Raw genomic sequence first — 22,632 nt, 5'->3', positions numbered from 1 at the left:
TTCCAATTAAAAAGTCATCTGTTGGGTAACATCATAGAAAATTGCAGAGTAGGGCACTCGAAAAATGTCCCTGTATTAAAACACCTATAAGCTGACAAAGACTGACATAATCAACATTTCTGGGATTCTGGAACCTAATCCAAAATTCACAGCAACAAAGGGGTGTCTTAATGAAGAGAACAGGGGCGGAATTTAGGGTGTTTGCTCACCTGCCTATTGCCACCCTGTCCCCCGTTCCCGAGAGTGGCAGCAGCAGCATCTGGGGGTGAAGCCAGCATGGCTTCCTGGTCCCAGAGGCGCTCACACACCATGAGCTTAAATTCCGTGGCTGTGTGTTTCGACCTGTCTGCCAGAGTCCTGAGCGACTATTGAAGAGAGTGACCCTTGTTTTGCCCTCCACACCTTGGGCAGGGACAGCTTTCCCAGTAGTGCCATGTTTGTCAAAAGATTTAAAGATATACTATGTTCCCAGCCAGGTCGAGGGAGGGAAGATGGGGCCCAAAAATCCCAGGAAGGAGGAAGCAGAGGGGGAATTTCCACAGGAGAAGAAGGGCTCAGAAGGGCCATTGCATATACCAGAGACAATGGAGTACAAATCACATGCTCCGAACTAGGCACACACTTAGAAAAGCCCAGAGAGAACCCTAGGCTTGCACCTTCAGCAGGTCTGTGGGCCCCACATAAACAGAAGGTAGAGCGGCCTGGCTTAGCCTGGAGAAAGCACCCTGGGTCCAAGTCAAGATGCATACTCTGAGGATTTTTCCTTCTTGGCTCCAGCAGTTCAAGGAAATCTCTGTCTGTCTGCTGCGATCATGGAACCGAGACCAGTGACCACACACGGCAAGGCATATAATCTTTACAAAAAGTAGTTTGGAAAACTAGCTAAACTAATGAACAGCTGTAGCCACTGACAATCAACTACAGCAAACCCTTGGGAAAGCAAAAAAGTCTGATTTCCAGAGTTACCACTTTAACATAGTCAAACACCTGGTCAGCTTTCAACAAAAAGTTACAAAGTATGCAAAGAAACAGGAAAGTATGGCCTAGTCAGAGTTATACTAGAAGTTCCAGCCAGAGCAATTAGGCAAGAAAAAAAATTAAAAGGCATCCAAATTGGAAAGAGAAATAAAACTATTCACAGATGGCATCATTCCATGTATAGAAGATCCTGAACACAGACACACACACACACACACACACACACACACACACACACACACACACACACACACTACTAGAGCTAATGAACAAATTCAGTGGGATACAAGATCAATACACAAAAATCAGTTGTATTTCTATAAACTATCAATGAACGACCTGTAAAAGAAATTAAGAAAACAATTCCATTTCCAATAGCATTCAAAATAGTAAGTACCTAAGAATAAATAAATTTAATCCATTCGGTGAAAGAATGTACACTGAACACTACAAAATATTGCTGAAAGAAATTAGGGTTTTAAATAAATGGAAAGAAATCTCGTGCTCAGGGATTGGAATCCTTAATATTCTTCAGATGGCAAACTATTCAAAGTGATCTACAGATTCAATGTAATTCCTATCAAAATATCAATGGCTTCTTTTTTGCAGAAATAGAAGAGCCAATCCTCCAGTTCATAGAGAATCACAAGGGGTCCAGAATAACCAAAACATTCTTGAATAAGAGGAACAAAGTTGCAGAACTCACACTTCCTGATTTCAAAACTTACTATAAAGGTACAGGAATCAAAACAGTGCGGGACCACAAAGGCCTAGAGACCAATGGACTAGAGTTGAGATTCCAGAAGTAAACCATATGTCTATGGATAAATGATTTTTGATAAGGGTGCTACGATCATTAAATGGAGAACGAATAGTCTCTTCAACAAATGCTACTGGGATAACTGGATAGCCACATGCACCAAAAGGAGAAACAACAAAGAAAACAGATAAACTTGGCTTTGCCAAGATTAAAAACCTTTGTGCATTAAAGGGTATTATCAAGAAAGTGAAAAAACCCACATAATGAAAGAAAATGTTTGCAAATAATATACATGATAAATGTTTTGTACCCAGATTATATAAAGAACTCCTACAACTCAACAACAAAAAGAAAGCCCAATTAAAAAATGGGCCAAGTACTTAATGAAACATTTTTGCAAAGCAGAAATACAAATGACCAATAAGCACATGAAAAAATGTTCAATATTATTAGACATTAAAGAAAGGCAAATCAAAACCCAAATGAGTTATTATTTCACATCCACTTGAATTATTACAATAAAAAACATAAAATAATAAGTGGTGACAAAGATGTGAAGAAACTGGGACCTTTGGACATTGATGGTGGAAATGTAACATGACTCAGCTGCTCTGGAAAACAGTTTGGCAGTTTCTTAGAAAGGTAAACACAGACTTACCACATGACCTAGCAGTTCCACTCTCGAGTGTAGGCCCAACATAATTGAAAACAAGTACTCAAACAAATATATGTACATGCATGTTTACAGCAGCAATTAACTGAAACACAGAAGCAGCTGAAGTGTCCATCAATTGATGCAGAGATAAACAAATTGTGATCTATATATACAAGGGAGTATTATTAATCCATAAAAAGGAATGAAATATTGATACATGCTACAATGTGGATGAATTTCAAAACCATTATTTTAAGGTAAAGAAACCAGAACACAAGAGGTCACATATTATATGATTCTATTTACATGAAATGTCCAGGTTAGATGGGGAGAAAGAAGTGACTATAAAGAGGTAGGAAGGGGAGCTATTTAATGGTTCTGTACACCGTGGAATTTATATATGTGATAAAATGTCATAGAACTAAATACCCCAAAAAATGAGTGCACACCAAATCTGGTTATTTGGTTGATAGTATCATAACAGTGCCAATTTCCTGATTTTTGCCAGTTCTGACTGCATGGCCACTTTATGTCCCAGGCCCTTGGGCTCCATCTCCAGCTGGCATGGCAGCCCTCCATGAGCTGTTCTGTGAAATATGTTTCTCTGCTATAGATATTAAGGTTTTGCTCCAGAACTCTAGGGATTGATGTGATTCTCCTATTGGGGTTTGTGTAAACTCTGCACAGTCTTTCCCACTATAGATGCCTTAAGTGACATAGGACTGTCCTGGTCCTACGGCCTGTGCTCAAGGTGTCTTGGACCGCATCCCGGACCCTGTGGCAGCCTCAGCATCATCTGGTCTGTGGGTGAGGCTAGTGTGGCCAAGCTTGGAAATGCCTCCTTCAGGCTCCACAGCATCTTAGTGGTGAGAAGGTGTATATATTAATTTATCCTTAGTTCAGAGAGGAAGTTGTTGTTTTCCAAAGACCCCCAAGGAATTCAGTAATATTCAGCCACCTTGTCTCTGAATCTCTAGGCTGCACATACCGTGAAGGTCTCCAGGGTATTTGCTGCCTCTGTCCCAGGTAATGTGATGTCATCAGTATAAGGATGTGATGATGTTCTGTGGGATATCCGGATGGTGCAGTTCTCTCTGAGTAGGGAAGTCACAGGGCTCTGGAGGCAGGCCATAAATGTACACTGTCATCTGGTCCAAGTGACTGAGCATTATTTCTGATTTTCCTTTTTCAGTAGGGATGGAATGGAATCCATTTCCCACAGAAGTGGCCACACACTCTGGCCCTTAGATCATGTTGATCTGCTCCAGTAGAGATGCCATACTGGCATACAGGCTTAGAGCTACCACTTAGGTGAGTTGGGAGGGGTTCTAGTTTGGTAAATTAAATGGAGAGATGATGGGGAACATCACCATTGAGTTCTTTCTATTCTTAAGGATAGAAGTAATCTCTACCATCCCTTCTGGAGATGCAATGTTATTTTTAATTCACCAACCTGGCAGGAAGGTTAGTGGCAATTTCAAAGACTTAAACCTGGCCATTCAATATGATGGCTCTCATGTCACTGGCCAAGAACTAACATAGGGGTCCTGCCAACTACAATGTATATTTATTCCAAGGATACATTCAGGGACCAGGACGCCACTAGCTGTGTCCATGGGCCCAGTGACGGCACTGCGCACCACATGACCTCAGAACTCCACTTAGTCTCCCAACACACAGCCCCGTCTGTGGGAGGGTTATGACAACATCTCTATCCCCAGGACCTTCTGGTCAGCAGTTGTCAACATGTGTGAGCGTTGCCTTTTCCCCAGGGTGTGGCCCCTACATAAATGGCCACACACTCCACCCTGGGGAAGGACCAGGTGAGTCATCAGTGTGCACAGTTGTTATGCTGCTTAGGGTCCTTTTAGCTAGGCAGCAGGCCTCGCCCAGTCAGTGAAAGTCTAGAAACTGGACCATGGATCATGGTTTGTATTAGGGTAGCTTCCCTTAGCCTTCTGGTCATTTATCCTTGGTTTCTGGCTTGATAAATACCCTGGCTGGCTGCCCATGCATCTTGCCCCTCTGGATATTGTATTCTATTAGCCACATCCACAGCTCTTTTGGTGCCAGAGCCTTTAATGACCACTCTGATCTTGCTACTCACTAAAAAATTGTCCCACTTTGCTCCTGATTATGATGCACTGTCACCTCATTTCCATTCTTTAGGGATCCCACCACCCCTGTGAATAATAGTGAGTGTAGTTCTGTGAAAGCACCTTCCAGCATTGCTACAGCAGACAGAGGAGGGCCCCCACTGAGCTCCTCAGCGGTGGTGGCATCCTCTCCATTGCAGAGCTCAGCACGTGGGCCTCTCCGGTCAGACATCTTCTCTGGAGGATCAACTTCTCTGAGTCCTTGATCCCTTCCTCCACCATCTGCCGTGCAACTTCTGGTATGGATACTTACCTTAGTGTGGGCCCCTGCTTTATCAAGTTTCTGAGAGTTGTCTTGCTAGCATGTTAGCATCCACTCTTTGAGGTGCAGCCAAGATGCCAACCCCTGTGTCATGGTAGAATTCCCTCATATAAATAAAACCTCCTTGCCTAGCCTTGTATCTGGGCCTTGACTTGGCAGACTCAGGACCCTGATCCGTGCAGACTTCCCACATGTGCCAACACCTGCTGGCTAATTCCTGCAGCTCATTCAGAATACAGTTCCTTTCTCTCTTGGCAGACCCAGAACTTTCCAGGCCAGGGTATGTTTCAATCTATCCCTTGTTATTAGTGGCCAGGAGGGGACATATGTCCATGTGAGGGCAGGAAGAGGTGGAGGAGACAAGGACAGCATGTGTCACTTTGCAAAACTCTGCACTATCTTTAAGAAAATACAGCACCCCGGTCTTAACTGGAAGGATTTGTCTCCTATACACCCAGAGGTTTAGGGTTCATGGTTTCCCATTGCATATTCCCAGGTTTCCCTATCCCAAGTCTCAGCGTCCCGCATTAATCAATCACGGCCTTGCCCTTGGCTGAGCTTTCTTGCTTGAGTTGAGAATTAATCTTCTCTGGAGCTCTACCTAGGATATAATTAAGTCCTGGGCCTGTTCCACAGACTTGTTTTCTGCCCTTTGGCTGCAAAAGATGGGGGCCTTTGCATGTGCTGCCAGAGCACTCCTCTGGTCCTCACCTGAGCCTCTCTCTGGTGATTAATGACTCTCCACCTTTCATTGTGTTTCTCCCAGCCATCCATCATCTAATCCCACTACCCCTGTAATTGCTGTTTTCCCCATGCTTCTCCAGTAGCTGAGAAGGTACACACTGCACGAGCCAGAGCGCTTCCTCCTCTGACGTCTCATCTCAGTCCCCACCAATGGGAGTTTTAGCTGTTGCATGACTACTGCAGACCCAGAGACCCCCAGGCCCCACTTGTCATTGATAAAGTGCTTATTGCCAGCCCCCTGGCAGATGGTCCAAAGTTCAAACTCCATTGGTGAGTCTCCTTCTTCAGACCATGCCTGGTAGTAAGTGTCACAGATCAGGTTATCCAATGAACAGACCATGAGATGGAGATTTTTATGAAGGAGATGTATGCGGTTATGCCCATCAGGTCCCCACTTCGGGGGAGTGATGGATGTAGGAAGGGTAGCCCCAGAAGGCGAACCCAGCTGCAGTCACAAAGGACCTCAGCAGATTCCCTGGGGAGTTCCAGAGCCAGATTGCCCTAAGGGAAGGATAGGAAGTCAGGTGTCACTGGGCATGGCTGTCCCCAAAAAAGGCATAACCTTAAGTGAGGAGACTATCTTTATCTGAGAGCAATTTCCAGAGATTCAGGTATGAGCTGCCCACAGTCAACATTTCCAAAATCTGGATACATTAATTATTCAGTCCTAGAGGGCACAGGTAAGGTCTGGGAATGCACCACAGAATCCCAGGTGGAATTTTAGGGAAGCTCAGTGGGTTCCAATAGGACTGTCACGAGGGGGAGATGTAAAGAGCAGAGATCCTCAGGGTGACTACTCCAGGTGTGGGGAGCATTCTGGGCTCTCACTGAAACACTGCGGTATGGGGGCGAGTATGAGGTCAGCAATCCTCAGCTCCCGGCAGAGCGGAAGTGCTCAAGGCCACCCTTCAGATGGGAGAAAACCAATACCAGAGGGGAAGGCGGACCTCTTAAAGAACTGAAGAACACCGGATACTAGAGCTGTGCTAGAAATACAAAAATGATGAAGACATTTCTTTTTAAAAAATTCTAAAAAATTAAAAGATAACTGAGTGTTTAAAGAAAAGTGATAATAATGTTGGTGCAGTTTATGCAGAAACAAAATGTATGAAAAAGGAAATTAAAGGACACTGTTATAAGGCATCTATGTTAAAATGTGCAATGGTATAGTATTATTTGAAGTTGTGTGATAAGTTGAAGGGTGTGATAAGTAAAAGATGCATAAAACAACCACTAAATAAAGAAGTATATCTAATAAGCCTATATTGGCAACAAAATAGACTTGTAAAATATACTTAAACAAAAGTCAGACAAGAAATAGAGGAAAATATGGACAATGAACAAATACATGGTAGCTTGAAACCAGCATTATTTGCTTTGCATGCAGATGGTTTACACATTCCATTTAAGAGGAAGCAGGCAGGGAAGTTAGATTAATAAAAAAGCATGAACAATTATAGGTCCTCTACAAGACACACTAAATATAAAGATATAGATAAGTTAGAAGTAACAAAAGATGGCAACAATACTGGGCAAACACTAATTATAAGAGAGCTAGCATGGTAAAAATTTTATGACACAAAGTAGACTTCAGAACAGGGATATTATCATGGGTAAAGAAAACTTTTCATAATAATACATGGGAAGACATTAAGATGACATAACAATCCTACATGTATAAGCTTCAGAATACATAAAGCAAGAACTAAGGGAACTGAGAAGAGAAATTGGTAAGTCTACCATGTAGTTGGAAATTACCAGCACTTACCCCCCTGTGTCTTATAGAACAAGCATACAGAAAATCAGAATATAGAACATGTGAACAGTGCTGTCGATAAGCTGGTCTAATTGACACGCTACCTTCCACCTACTAGCAGCAAAATGCACACAATATCAATTGTACATGAAATAGTCACCAAAATGGATGCTATTTCAGACATAAACCACTATTTCAGACATAAACCACTTCTCAATAATCTTTAAACAAATTAAATCATATAAACATACAATGTCTGGGTCAAATGGAATTAAGGTAGTATAATGATATATTTGGCAAATTCTTTCTATGTTTGGAAATGGAACAAGAAAATTTAAATAACCCATAGGTTAAAAAAATGGAAAACACGGAAAATAGTTTGAATTAAATGTAAATGAAAACACAGCATAAGAAAATTGTAGGAGTGCTGCAGGTAAAGCAGCATTCATAAGGAAATGCGTGACTTATAAAGGGAAAGCTTTAAACAGTTGAGTATTTCAATTTAAAAAAGGTAAAAAGAAGAAGAAAAGAGAAACTCAACCACAAGTGAGTAAAATTAAGAAAATAATGAATGACACCTGGTCAGCTGAAGACACTGGCAGCAATCTAGGTCTCCATCTCCCAAAGTTTCCACCAGAAATAACGGAGAATGATAAGAAAGGAACAATAAAAGTACAGAAAACCCACAGCGTCAGAATAAAGAACATGCCCAGGCTTCAAGGTAACTACACAGAAAAGGAGGGCGACGCTAAATCTGGCGCCCGGCGTCTCCTGGCCCTTCCCACCCACCTCCCCAGGCTTTATGAGAAGCAAACGACCCGATAACAAGGTCAGGAAAGAGAGAAGACGGACCAGGGTGAAGGACGGAGCCACGGCCGGGAACTCAGTCCGCCCCAAATCTGAAACTCCTGAACCATGTCTGCATTCCTGGAAGGGACTTTAAAGTATGCACAAGTCGAGATAATCTTCAAAATGACTGACTTTTGGGGGAGGAAAGAGAAGACAAAGCGGAAGGGAGACAGGACGCTGGCCATGTCGTGCTGAAGGGGAAGGGGCACGGGATTCTGAGGTGCGGTGCAGAAGAGAGCCATGAAATCAGGAGAAAAACAACCTTCTGCCCACACACACTCGCAGTAAAAGAAATTCCACGGAAGTACACAAATTTTGCTTTACTAAAAGAAAGTGGCTATTGTTAAAGTAGCAATTCTGTAAACCACTCTAACCCCACAAACATGAACAATAAAAGTTTAACAGATCCCCACAAGTGATTGCAAAACGTCCACCAAAATTAAATTCAACACGTTATCAGTGAAGGTGGTTCCTCCACGCAGACAAATACTGTGAAGAGGAAGGAACCTGTAGGGACAGACTCTAAGTGAGGTCACCTGTACCCCAATAAGCATGTGAGATACGGAAAAGAACTTCGAACAAGAAACCCAAGAACCAGGGACTCTTCCTCTCACTTTCTCTCTAAATAAAAGCCTCTGCCTTGCTTTCCTGAAAAAAAAAAAAAGAAATCCAAGAACTATGGACAGAAATGAACAAACAATACAAAAAGCAAGAGGGAGCTCGCTGAATTTAGGAAAGAAGTGACAGACAAGATTATCTCAGATTTCAGTGGTGCTTTACAAGGTGTAGACTCAAATCAAAATTTAGTGAGAATCATTGAAGAAAGGCAAGAAGATAATCAAAATAATTTTTAAATGAGGTTAAAAAGAAAAAAGCCGTGGAAACGGAACACAGGCAAATTAGGAAAAACACATTTTTGGGGCCCCCCAGGAAGAAAACAGAACAAGAGGACTAATTTTTAAAACTATAACCCAAGAATACCTTCCGGGGAAAAAAAACACTTCATACTTCAACCCAGACCTTGAAAGGCCTTACCAGGTACCTGGATGCATCAATTCAGAGTGATCCTGAGACACATCCCAGTAACATGTTTAGATTTCAAAGGTGAAGGAATTTCTCGAGGTTTCAAGCAAAAGATCAAATAATTTACAAAGATAAAAGAATTAGACTGCCATCTGAGCCTTCAAGGAAACAGAGAGGGAGATAAAAGTAAAGCAGCATTTAAAACAGCATCCAGACTCTCAGAAAACTGTTTTCAATAAGTAAGAAGTGTGGGAATTCTGCAGCCACAAGCCCTTGTTGAAGAACTATTCGAGACTGAACTTCAGCTTTCAGAGTGACCAAATCTGGACTAATTTGAAGAAGAAAATCATGATAGTAAAGAACAATAAGGTATAGAATAAAATAACTATCTATGATTCCATATTAGCATAAATACATGGAAGAAAAGGGCCGGCTTTTTCTTATACTAGAGTTCTGATGAGTACATTTAGAAGGAATTGTTACCAGCTGCAATGCTGCTTTTTCAGGATTGCGTCTTGGAGGTGACAAAGAATGAGGCCAACGGGCAAGAGTGCGGAGCAACAGCAAAGCTTTTCATGAGGAGGGAGAACAGAGCTCCTGCTGATTCGGAGGCTCCGAGGGTGGAAGGCGCCTGGGCTGTAGCATCTGGGGATGACGAGCATGGAAAACAGGAAGTCCACCTGGTCGCCTAGGACTCGGTGCTAGGGCCAGGCTGGGGGATCAGAAAGCCCCACTGTTGCTCAGGCTGGCCGTTTCAGGGAGTGGTTTCTGAGCCTTAAGATAAGTCTTTCCTGTTCTTATTATGCTAATCCTGGCATTTTGGGGGAAAATTAATCATAATGCTTGTCCCTTGCCCCTGCCCTATCTCACCTGCAATAGCTAGAGCAAGCCTCAAGGTCAGCCCAGATTCAGAGATCTCGTCCCTGAGCTCGTGGTGGGCCCACCCTCCTTCCATCCCGCTCATACCTGCTCATATCTGTCTTTCTGCCTAACAGAATGATGGGAAAGAAAACCACCACGGAGCAACTGCTACGGTCAGAGGTGAGTGATGAACAGGCACTGAAATTAGTGGTCAAAAGTATGATGTGAAATTGGACATCTGTATAGGTTTAAGGGATCTCCCTAAAAACACCTATCAATTAAAATAGGAAAAATAGTAATATTACTGTGGAAAAACCTGGCAGCAATTACATTAGCCTAGTGACCGAAGTTACATAACCAGTAATGAGACCTACTGATGCCTCCTCACATGAGGCACTGAAATTAGGAAAATAATGGCATTCATATAAGCGTCAAAAAATGAAATGCTTAGGAATACATTTCACAAAATACATGCATAGCCTGTACACTGAAAACCAGGTAAGTTTTTTTATTTTAGATGAATTTAAGAATACATAAGTAAATGGGAAATATACTATGTCTGTGGATTGGAAGACTCAATATTATTTCGATAGAATTTCTCCACAGAATTGAGATAAAGTGCAGTTCTAATCAAAATTCCATGTGGTTATTTCATAAATTTGACAAGCTGATTCTAAATTTATGACCATGCAAAGAACCCAAAGTTTGTCAAAACAATCATGAAAGTGAAGAACTAAGTTGAAGGAGATACAGTAACTCCTTTGAAGACTAGTGGTGCAGCGCAGTGATGAACATGGTGTAGTAATGCCAGAAAGACAGACAGAGACCCAAGGGACAGAAGGGGGGCCAGAAAAAGAACCAAACCTAAATAATAAACCAACTTTCAATGAAGCTGCCAAGATCATTAAATGGACAAAAAAGAGCCGTCAGCACAAAATGCTGATACTACCAGATATCCAAACAGAAATAAACCTGAAGAAGGAAACTAAAACAATAAAATATCTAGAAGAAAATATTGGAGAATTCTTGTCAGGGTAAAGCAGGTCAAGATTTCTACATAGGACACGAAAAGCACTGCAGGGTAACCCTAACAACTGGCTTTTCTGTTTGTAATGCAAGTGCAAGACTTAAGCTTTGATGGCACAGGCATCCGCTTGAAGGACCGCTGCCTCCACTAACTGCAGTGCTTGCCACAGCACAGGCTGACCTCCCCCCAACCCCTGGCTCCCCTGAGAGATCTCAGTGGATTTTGATAACCGACTATTTGGGTTGCTTGGGTTTTTTCTCTACCCTATAAATTCCTGCTTTTCTGTTTTAAATTTACCAATAAAGAGTGGGCCCTGACCCTAGGCTCCCACCTTCAACCCCAATAAAAAACAGAATCCCCAGTCCTCACTCCCCACCCCCATCTGGCTGTGTATTCCCAGGTGTGTGGTGTAATTTTCAGGTATTGTGAGTAATCCTTTTCTTTTCTAAATATCCTGATGATAATTGCTGAGAGAGTTTTGCAATCATAGTAAGAACCACAAAGGCCAGTCCAGCCATGACCTCAGCTGAGACACTACACCTACTAATAGGCCGAGACTGGGGCACGGCAAGCACAAACTTTCTAGAGACTAGAACAGACAATGGATAAGTTGGATTTTATCAAAATTAGATACTTCTGCTTGTTGAAAGACATCTTTCCATATAGGAAAAGGAAAGCTACAGAATCCCCAGTCCTCACTCCCCACCCCCATCTGGCTGTGTATTCCCAGGTGTGTGGTGTAATTTTCAGGTATTATGAGTAATAACCCTTTTCTTTTCTAAATATCATATGTAATATTATATGTTACATATTATATGTAATTATATGTAATATATACACATATATATTATATGTATATATAATTATATGTAATATATATACATTATATATATTATATGTAATATATATACATATTATATATATTATATGTAATTTACATATGTAAATTATATGTAATATATATACAAAGGACTAGTGTCTAGAATATCTAAGAATATATAAAGAACTTTTACAAGTCAATAATAAAAAGAAGAGCAACTCAGTTAAGAGTAGTCAGGAGATCTTCGGGACTTACTCAGTTATCTTGCATAACTGAAACCTTGCACCCTTTGGCCAGTTCCTCCCCATTTCCTCCACCCTGGGAACTGGTTTATTTAAGTGCAATGTCCACAGTGTCCTCCGGGCTCATCCATGCTGTAGCAAATGGAAGGATCTCCTTCATGTTTTAAATGGCTGAATCAAGCATGTAATGTACATGTTTTAAATGTAACCTGAATCAAGGTATGTAAATGCCAAGCTTTCCTGCCCATTCGCCTGCCGGTGGACACACGCTTCCACGTCCTGACTACGGTGAATAACGAGCACGGCAGGGAGATCTCTCTGCGAGACCCCAGTTTCAATCCCCAGAGTGGGATTGGTGGGTCACAGGGTGGTCCTAGATTTAATTTTAGTTAACAACACTTAATTGCTTATATTCATAAAAATCCGCTAATATTAAGTGTTCTTATCATAATAAGAAAAAAGTAAAGACGAAGAAACTTTGGGAGGAGATGGATGTTTTTGGCATTGGTTGTGGTGAGATGGCTTCACAGATTTACACGTCTCTCCAACTCTTCAATTTGTATACTTTAACTATGTACAGCTTTTTACATGTCAAAGATTTCTCAATAGAATGATTTTTTTAAAAGGTCAGAAGATTTACACAGACATTTCACAAAAGAAGCTACATACGTCGTATACATTGTGTTTCATGTATTATGTACTCTCTATGTGGCTGATAAGCACATCAGGAGATGTTCAACACTCTTAGACATCAGAAAAATGAAGATTAAAAGCGGAGAGTAGTCAAAATTTAAAAGACTGACAGCACCAAGTGGTGACAAAGACCGGTAGCAACCAAGGGCAGTGGAAACTGTGTTTCTACTTTGGAAAACCTTTCAGCCATGTTTTTGACAGTTTCTCTAAATGTAAGTGTATATCCCCCACAGCACCCAGGGTTTTCTTACCCAACAGAAGTAAAAGCATATGTTCCCACGAAGATGGTGCCATTGGTTTATTCATAATAACTGGAAACTAGTAAGAACCAAATGTCCCTCAACAGGTGGAAGATAAACACATTGCATGACACCCCAGAAGAAGGGAAGTGCAGTGTATGCACCGCAAGGATGCGTCTCAGACTCTGCGCTGAGTGACAGAGGGCTAATGCAAAGGTGCAGAGGGCGGGCTCCTGCTCCCGGGCCTTCCAGAAGAGGCGAGACCAACCTGCAATGATGGAAAGGACGTCAGCTTCTGCCCGTCCTAGAAGCACAGATGCTGGGGGATATTCTGTCTTGGAAGTGGCGATGGTCACATGGTATATGATTTGTCAGAACTCATTGAACTGTACACCTAAAATGAATGTATTCCATTAGTTTGTAAGCATACCTCAGCACTTTATTGATTTTAAAAGACACACCTTTGAGGCAAATTGAAAGCTCGACCTTGACTCTCATCCATGTAATCTGGTTGCAGGAGAATAATACTATCTTGAAAAATTCTGCAAGTGCAATTGATTTGTTTACATCACCTCAAAACCTAAAAGGACAATGAAACTACTTTGGTAATTTTCAGTCTCCCACGTGCTAGGAGCCCTTCTCAGAGGCCCAGCGGAGCCAGTGGAGATCCCTGGAGAAATCCATTTGCTTTGGCCAGGCTGCACCTCAGAGCTGAGGTCCAGGGCCAGATCCCGCATGCTGAGAAAGTGCTCATCACTCGGCCCCGGAGGGTCCTGGGTGCAGGCACCTGTCCAGACACAAAGGCATCCCCTTGCTGTGAGGGGCAGAGCCCTGCGCTTAGATTTGGAGTTCAAGATGTGAGCCAGCCTAATGGCAGCGTGGCATGGCCCAGGAAGCCCCTCTCTCCGGTGTTTGTGTCCCCCCCACCCCCAGCGCTCTGGTAGAGCGCCTTTCCAAGGACTTGTGGGAGCCAGGCAGGCTGGGCGCTCATTTAGAAGGCACTGTTGCCTGCAGGGAACCGGGTGGGGGCTGAGAGCTTTGCCAAGAGAGAGCAGACCTGCAAATGCTTGCCTGGTCTCTCGTAGCGGGGACGCCATCTTCCCTCCGCTGTCAGTGGAGAGGCGATGGAGTCTTCGTTGCTGCTCGGAAGGGGACAGCTCAGCCTCCCGGGCCGCAGCCTGCAGCCCGCTCATCTGCTTCTCCCCACCTGCTCTTACAACTTTCCCTCCATCCCGCCTCCCTTTCCTTAAATCTTCACAAGTAGGGTTCTTAGATTATTCACTAGGCGCTTGTTAGTCTCAACTTCCTTTTTCACAAAGTTGCAAATTGGCTTCTTTTCTTAGAAAAGAAAAAAATTTGTAAGCAGGTAATTTTCTTCAAAGTGATACATTCTTACAGAGATTTATAAAATATGGATGAGTAAAAGGAGGAAATACACAATAACTTTTAATGCTTCACCCTGAAGTAATCACTATTGACATTTTTATGAATTTCCTTCTAGTATGGACTTAATTTGCTCTCTGGCTTATTTCAAGGAGATTCATGGTAGCTTACAACAGATGCTTTCTGATGGCAATGGTCTTGCCAACCTTGATTTCTGTTATATTGTCTGTGTTTAAGTATCCAAGCCTAGGAGGCACTTAAAGAACATTTTCTGCACAGGCAGGTGAATGAATGTCATTATGAGACGGAGACTTCCCCTTCCAGATCTGCTGATCCTTCTGCAGAACCACACTGATGCTCTGGCGGATGGGACATAGCCCAGGGGTAGCTTTATGCAGACGGGAAGGGTAGTGTATTGGGTGATCGGTGGCTCGCCGGAGCAGGGAGTCCTGAGAGGTGATGCCACAGAAGTATCGCATTGTTCAACTGACCGCATGACCCAATACTAAAACCTCATGTTCATTAATAATTTATGATATGCTAGGCACTGCTCCAATAACATATATTCACTTCTTATAATCACACTGTGAAATGGAAGCAATTATTACCTTTCATTTATAAATGAGGACATTGAAGATCAGAGAGGTAAAGTGACTTGCCGAAGGTGCTAAGCCTTACGTGCGCCTAGGCAGTCAGGTTCCAGGGCTTGAACTCTTTCTTATCCACTGCGCCTTGACGTGTGGTCATGACATTACTTAGGCAGTAGCCGGAAGGTCCACACTCCTCAAATGTGCCTGGAAGTCCACTGGCCTTTCCAGGTGCAGGCAGCCTGTGGGCATGGCAAACACTGGAGGCCGATGGGGGGCGGACCGGCTGTACGTGGTACACCTAACACACAGCTCTCCTGACCGCTGGTGGCCATTCCCATTTCTTAAAATACAGTTTTCAGGGATTCTTAGTTACTTCACTTTGGATGGACACCTTGCTCTGTGGAACTCTTTCCAGACTCCTGGAGGCGGTGCGCATGGGTTTCACCTCAAAATACGCGTGGGAGAGGTAGAAGGGCTCACCAAAGTGGTCCCTGTTAAACCCTGCAATTGAGGGTGCTGTGCAGAGAAAAGGTGAATGCAAATTTCATGACCTAAGAGAATACCCTCTAAACCAGGGGACAAATAGAGCATATCAAATAAATGGCACGGAAATCATTCCACCAGCCTCATGACCCACCTACTCCCCTCAGAGGCAGAATCCCACAGACTGACTAAGGGCAAAACTTCATGCCTGCCACCCAGGATGCAGCAGCTACTGATTCCCAGATTCTACTCTGAGGTCATGACTCTTGTACCATCCATAACCCTATAGCAGGTCACAGAATATGCGAAGGCCCAGGGATTTTTCCAGAATGTCAAAGAATTTTCATTAGGAATAGTGACCATATATCACCTACCATCTAGGGACTCTTCTAGTTTCGCTCGGTGCTGCAGCTGGCGTATGGACGCATTTGCTCAGAGAGACTGGAGTATGCTCTAGCTTACTAATCTGGTAAATTCATAGCTGCATTGGGCCCCAGCTGTGCACTTACTCATGGTGGTATTACAGAAAGGATCTCGATGGCGTGGCCCTGGAGAGAGACCACCAGTGGCCTGCCTCTGACCCTGCATGGTCACCTTGATTATTGAGAGGCTGGTTGCTTATGATCAGACCGCCGGGTGATGCTGTGAATTCTCCTGGGGGATGACAGCTGGATTGATGAACCTCATTTACACCACCCCTTTCTCCATCTTAGAATCTGTCCCTTTATCCTACATCCAGGGGACTTCTCTGTCATTCTGAGGAATGTTCTCACTCAGAGGGAAAAGCTGGCACCCTGACGTCACCAGTGCTTCTTGGTGAGGACTCGGTGTGTTTCCTTCTCGCAGCCCCTGAAGTCTAACAGAGTGGCGGGCGCTCCGCCAAGCTATAGCTCAGAGATACATGTCTCTTCCCTGGCTTGGCCAAGCAGTGGATTTGAGACTGCTCTGACAATAATGTGGGGTAAACCGGCACAATACCAATAAAAAATAATAATCAGAACTGAAGGCCCATTGCAGGGCAGAAGTGGTGTGGTTGGGCCATGGATTTGGAAAATCCCCATGTGTTTATTCATGCCTTTAACATTTTCTCTCTTATCTGCATATGTATTTTACAGATGAGTTTATGATTATTTTGGTTCTTACTAGATAGGATGAGTTTTTCCACATGGACACATTTGGGCCATTCTGTTTTGTACAGAGCTTATAAAGAGTGGCTGTTTGGGGGCTTTCTCCCATCCCTCACTTGGCAGCAAAAATGAAAACACTGGCAGTTTCATCATGATCGTCATTGGCGCCAACCTCGCTGCCTGTCAAGAGCCACCCACTCGGCTGGTGAAGACAGCCTGAGAAAATCGACAGCTCTCCACGAGGCGCTGGCACGTTTGGATGATGGTTCATTAATCATATCTGTGCTCTGCTAGCGCCTTGATGGATTGAAACAAAGAGTTCCTTGCTGAGGAGTAACTACTACGAATGACACTGTAGTTTAGTAATGTGAGAGCTGGTGAGGCCACAAGACACACACACATGGTGATTAGTATTTGGAGCTGCTATTTCAACCAGGGATAGCATTTCAACTTCGGTGAACAATACACGATTTATTCTGGGAAATTCTCATGCAGCCGTAAATTAACTCCGTATCTTGTAGATTTTTTGTGCCTCTTAGAAGTTTGTAAGAACATTCTGTGAGCTCAATATTTTAGCATAGGATGGCTTTAGATTACTCTATAACCTTTATACTTAATAGTTTGGCAGTTCTAATCTACAGCCAACATTGTTAAGATATCATTTCGCTTCCAGCAGCTGTGCTGATGGATTGCTCAGGCAATGGATGAGCAGAAGTAAATTAACCATCCAGAGCAAAAGGAAAGATTAACCATGTTGCTTCCCAGAGACAATCTATTATCAGCATTTTCTTGATGTAATGTGTTTTCCTGGGTCTTCTGTCTACAAAATTTTTGAAAAATGCATATACAGTAACATATCTGTCTGGCATCCTGGCATGTGTTATGCATTAGCAATTACATATTACTTTTTTTCCTAATTATATGAGCAACCCATAATCACTTTTAAAAATGGAAAATGCAAAGAACAAATCTGAAAATAAAAATCATCTGTAGTGCTGTAATTCTAGCAACTGACACAACAATCTTTAACCATCCTGATACAAATGGCTTCAATCATTTTTCCCTAGGCAGCCTACATAAATTCATACCTGTGCATATAATTTATACAAATAAAGACCTACTCTGCATTCTATTTTATAGCACTTTATGGTGTAGTAAATCATAGCTGTTTTTCTATGTCAATCAATATTTTTTTCTGCCTTGAGCATTTTAAGGAATGCATAGAATTCTATCTTTGGAGATATTCTAACTTATGTAATAACATACTGTTAAAATTTTAGATTGTTTCCAACTTTAGACTGTTCTTATTTATATAATTGTAAGGGTCCACTCACGGAGCAACACCCTCATGTGCTTCCACACACATAAACCTGATTATTTCTTTAGATGACATTCTTACAAGTAGAATTGCTGTGTTAAAAGGAAAGTATATTTTAACTCTTCAAATACATATTGCAAAAAAAGATGGGACTGATTTACATCCAGACTAGCAATGCCATTTCTTCAAGTCCTCCAAAGCCAGTTACATGATTTACTATGCATTCTCTGGCAAGTTCTAAAGCACTTTTCTGTCTTAATACTAGTTTAATTTCTATTTTTTATTACCAGTGATAGCAATTTTACTTCTAGTGATACTAATTTTATTTCTAATGTTCATTCCCTTTGTTTTTAGACTTCTTTGGCAGAGTGCCTTCCTATAAAGTATTACATATATATTATTTACTATTTCTGTGTAGCAGATGACCACAAGCTTAGTGGCTTAAGACACAGGCATTCATGATCTCAGTTTCTGGGGTCAGGGATCTGGTATGGCTTAGCTGGGTCCCCCACTCAGGGCCCTTCACCAGGCCAAAGGCCCGGTGTCCGCCAGGGCTGAGGTGTCATTTGATGGCTCAGATGGGAGAGGATCAGCCTCTGAATCCCTCATGCGGTCTCTGATGGGATCTACTTCCTTTGGGGAGGTCGGACAGAGCCCCCCAGTGCCTGGCTGGCTGTAAGCCAAAGGCTACCTTCGGCTCTTCGTCGCATGGCCTGCTCCAGAGGGTGGACATCTTTGTCAAAGCCAGTAAGGGAGAGAGTCTCCTAGCAACATGGGCCTCAGACTGCCTGTACTCTGATCACAAAAGTGACATCTCCTCAACACTGAGTGACCTTACTGGTTGGAAGGTTGTGGCTTCAGTGTTTGAGGAAGACCTGCTGCTGCTAGACTTGGGGTGCCATCCAGGGAACAATGTCTGAGCACCACCGGAAGCCTCTGGAAGCGGGAAGTGGGGTGTGTCATATCTGACGTCTTGCTGTTTTATCCTAAATATATACAGTAAGGAATTCTACATTTAAGGATCCCTAATTTTTCTGTTGTCATAGAAAAAAACCCTGCACTTTAAGAATGAATGTTAGTTTTGACATTAACTGGTTCTGTGGCAAAAAACCCCACAAAACCCAAAACACACTAAATGAATTTATCTCAATATAAAAATTTCTCTCTTTCCTGTTAACAAAAACCTTCTCCTCAGTTTCTTGTTTGTGTGTGTTGTGTGTGTGTGTTGTGTGTGTGTGTGTTTGTTGTGTGTGTGTCGTGTGTGTTTGTTGTGTGTGTGTGTTGTGCATATGTGTGTGTGTTTGTTGTGTGTGTGTGTTTGTGTTGTGTGTTTGTGTTGTGTGTGTGTTGTGTGTGTCATGTGTGTGTGTTGTGCGTGTGTGTTGTGCATGTGTGTTGTGCGTGTGTTGTGTGTGTGTTTGTTGTGTGTGTTTGTGTGTTGTGTGTGTTTGTTGTGTGTGTGTTTGTGTGTTGTGTGTGTTGCATGTGTGTGTTGTGCATGTGTGTTGCGTGTGTGTTGCGTGTGTGTGTCGTGTGTGTTTGTTGTGTGTTGTGTGTGTTGCATGTGTGTTGCGTGTGTGTGTTGTGTGTGTGTGTGTTGTGTGTGTTGTGTGTGTGTGTTTGTTGTGTGTGTGTGTGTTGTGTGTGTGTTGTGTGTGTGCGTTGTGTGTGTTGTGTGTGTTGTGTGTGTGTGTTGTGTGTGTTGTGTGTGTTTGTTGTGTGTGTGTGTGTTGTGTGTGTGTTTGTTTAGAGCACCAAATGCATTCATCTGAAAGATACCATTTCTCAGACCAGGCGGAACTCCGAAGGAGGGGCGGAGAGCGTGGGCGCCCTTCTCGCTCTTGCCTTCCAGCTCCGCCGCCTGCTTGGTGAATGAGGCGCCGGGCCCCTGCCTGGAACTCTTGGGGGGCCATGTAAATGGCACCTGCACACTGCCTAGGTGTGTTAAGGAACACGGGGCTGTCACACCAGCCTCAGACTGCCTGTCCTGGGCTTTCATTTATGGGGGAAAATACGGCCTTTTTATGTTTAAGCCATTGCTACATGGGGTTTGTCTTGTATGCAGCCAAATCCTCCCTAATAGATTATGTGATCTTGATCAGGGAAATTCCTATTTCTGTCCCTAAGTTCTTGGACCTGTAAGATGGGCTCCCGGGAGGGGTGGGAAGAGAAATTTGCCGTTACGATTCTGTGATTTTAAGCGTTCTTCTGGTCTATTATTTAGTAACTCTATTCAGGTTCCAGACACCCAAAGCCTCAGAACGTGGACTTGTAAGCCTTTCCCTGACCCCCAAAACGTCCACGTTTCAGTATGAGTCATATTACTAGGTAAAAAAAAGATCCCCAAAGAGATCTACTCCTTTAAAGAATTCTTCCATTAGGTATATTTTCATGTGCATGTGTATGTGTGTGGCCTTTATAATTTATCTTTCTGAATAAATTTAATCTTAGCATAATAAAACCTCATTCAATTAGGTTTTAGTTAAATTGTGTGATATATTGGACAGAGACTGGACCAATGACTACTTCAATTTATTTTTATGAAGAAAAGAAAGGACTCCCTAAATAAATAAGGCTGTAAATAAGGCAATTTATCTCTGTTCAGGAGAACAAACTGTTCTCAATTACTACAAATAATCTATTTACATAAAAATTAATTAATATACTAATTAGAAATCTTTCCTACCCAGCTCATTAAAGTTTGCTCATTGGCCAAATTTTTCTGGAGGTTCTCCGTTCAGGGTTGGAATATAGCTGGAGATACAAAGACTTCGTGGCTTTTGAACTATTACGGAATTCAGACTGCACTACTCAGTTTAGCTAAATCAGTGATATTTGCTCTTGGTTAATTTATACTTCTTCTAGACACAGAAACAGAAAGATTAAATGCCATTCCTTTTTTTTCTTAAATTATTAATATTTCAGAGTTTTTATTTCCTGTAGGAAAATGGCTTGGGGGTAAGAAACCAATGGTTATACTAAAAAGGTAATGGAAGCCCTGGCTTCTGAAGATAAATGATACTCCTTTCTCTTCCCACTGGTCCAGGAGGAAGTAAGAAGCGGTGCCGGGGGGACATGTGAGCACCAGGACTTTCTTCTCAGACAGGGGAGCCCACTTGGGAAGAGACACACCCCGCGGCCTCCCTGTTGCTTGTGAACCAGTCTCCTGGTTGTGGGAGACTCTGGGTATATCCCCCCGAGAGCGAGAGACAAGTTTTCAATTCACTTGAAAAGCCCCACACAAATGTGGGTCATGTTTTGCTTTAACTTCTATAAGCTGAATAGATGGCATTCGATACCTGCTGGTGGGGGGATCGTGGGGAGGGAGGTGGACATCCTGCGGATTTGTTAGGTCTGTCCACAGGTCACCAGGTACCCATCTGCTCTGGCTCACGGGCCCTTCAAACAGGTGCTACCACAGAAGCTCAGCTATGAAAATTCTCAGGGCGGTGGAAGCAGAGCCAGGAATGCCACTTACCACTGAAACTTGCCTTCTAGATCTTTCTGGGAGTAAGGTCATAAGGCTGAGAATTTGCCTCAGTTTCTGTGGTCTCATGTATTACAGCTCCCTGCCCCATCCTGTCCTTCCCTCTCAGACCTCAAGGTCAGTGGTTGTCCTGCTTGAAGGTCACATGCGGGTCTGACCCCAGTTATTACTGCTCCTTGCACAGCCCTTCCTGCCCCAGTGGTGGGGACCTTTGCCCACACCACAGTTCCCAGCAGCCTGTGTGTCTCCTCCACGATGGCCTCCCACCGCTCATCCCAAATTTCCATTCTGCATTCCACCTGCTGAGGCTGTTACTGGCGATGGGCCCGTGGCCTCTGTGAGAGAAAGAATTCAAGAACAGAAGCAAAGATGGTTGAGCTTGAAAAGTTTATTTGGAGAATAAGAGTCCAGAGAAAGACCAGAGTACATGTCTGAGAGCTGGGGCCTTGGCAGACCCCTCTCGGGAACAATAGGAGACCTTTTCATGTAAGGGGACGTGACTGTTCGCTAAGTGCAATCAGGTTTCAAAGGGAACAGGGGGAGCATTTTGGAGTTTGTGCTTGACCGCCAGGCAGAGGGATCTGGGGCTACATCTGGTCCCCATCAGAACGGTCATGGAGTGGGGAGGTGTGATTTTGTTATGCTAATGGAGGAGGGCCTTGGTTTTTACTACAGTAAAGGATTTTGGCGTGAAGTTTGGGTCAATTTCTCCTCCATGTGGGAACCAGCCTGCTTTGGCCTGTCTGTTATGTGTACCCTCTCTCCCCTCATCCCCACAGCTTACAAAGAACATGTAGAAGGTAAGCAAGCATCCGACTGAATGCGAACATGGGCCGAAGCCCCCCTCCCCTTCCTTCTCACGCCTGGCTGTTGGCTCACCCTACCGAGGCAATTTAAGAAACGAGAAGGCTTTGTCTCCCTTTTTCAGGTAATTTATTTACATTTTAACAGGGCCCTCCAGGGTGGCAGTGGAATGGCTAATTATGACGTTTTAGGCAAACTGGGCAGATGTTTTCCAGTGTGAGAGTGGAGGGGAGATCTTGCTTCTCGCACTGACCTGTTGATGACTGCATTTCTCTGCTTACTGCCTGCACTGCCAACAGAGCAAATGGTTAACATGGATTCAGTCAATGAATGTTGGGGCACGTGGGGGCCTAGAGACTATTTCATCCACCTTCC

Source organism: Manis javanica, chromosome 6, assembly GCF_040802235.1.
Source record: "Manis javanica isolate MJ-LG chromosome 6, MJ_LKY, whole genome shotgun sequence".
In the NCBI taxonomy this organism is placed as follows: domain Eukaryota; kingdom Metazoa; phylum Chordata; class Mammalia; order Pholidota; family Manidae; genus Manis; species Manis javanica.
This window is presented reverse-complemented; position numbering follows the sequence as displayed.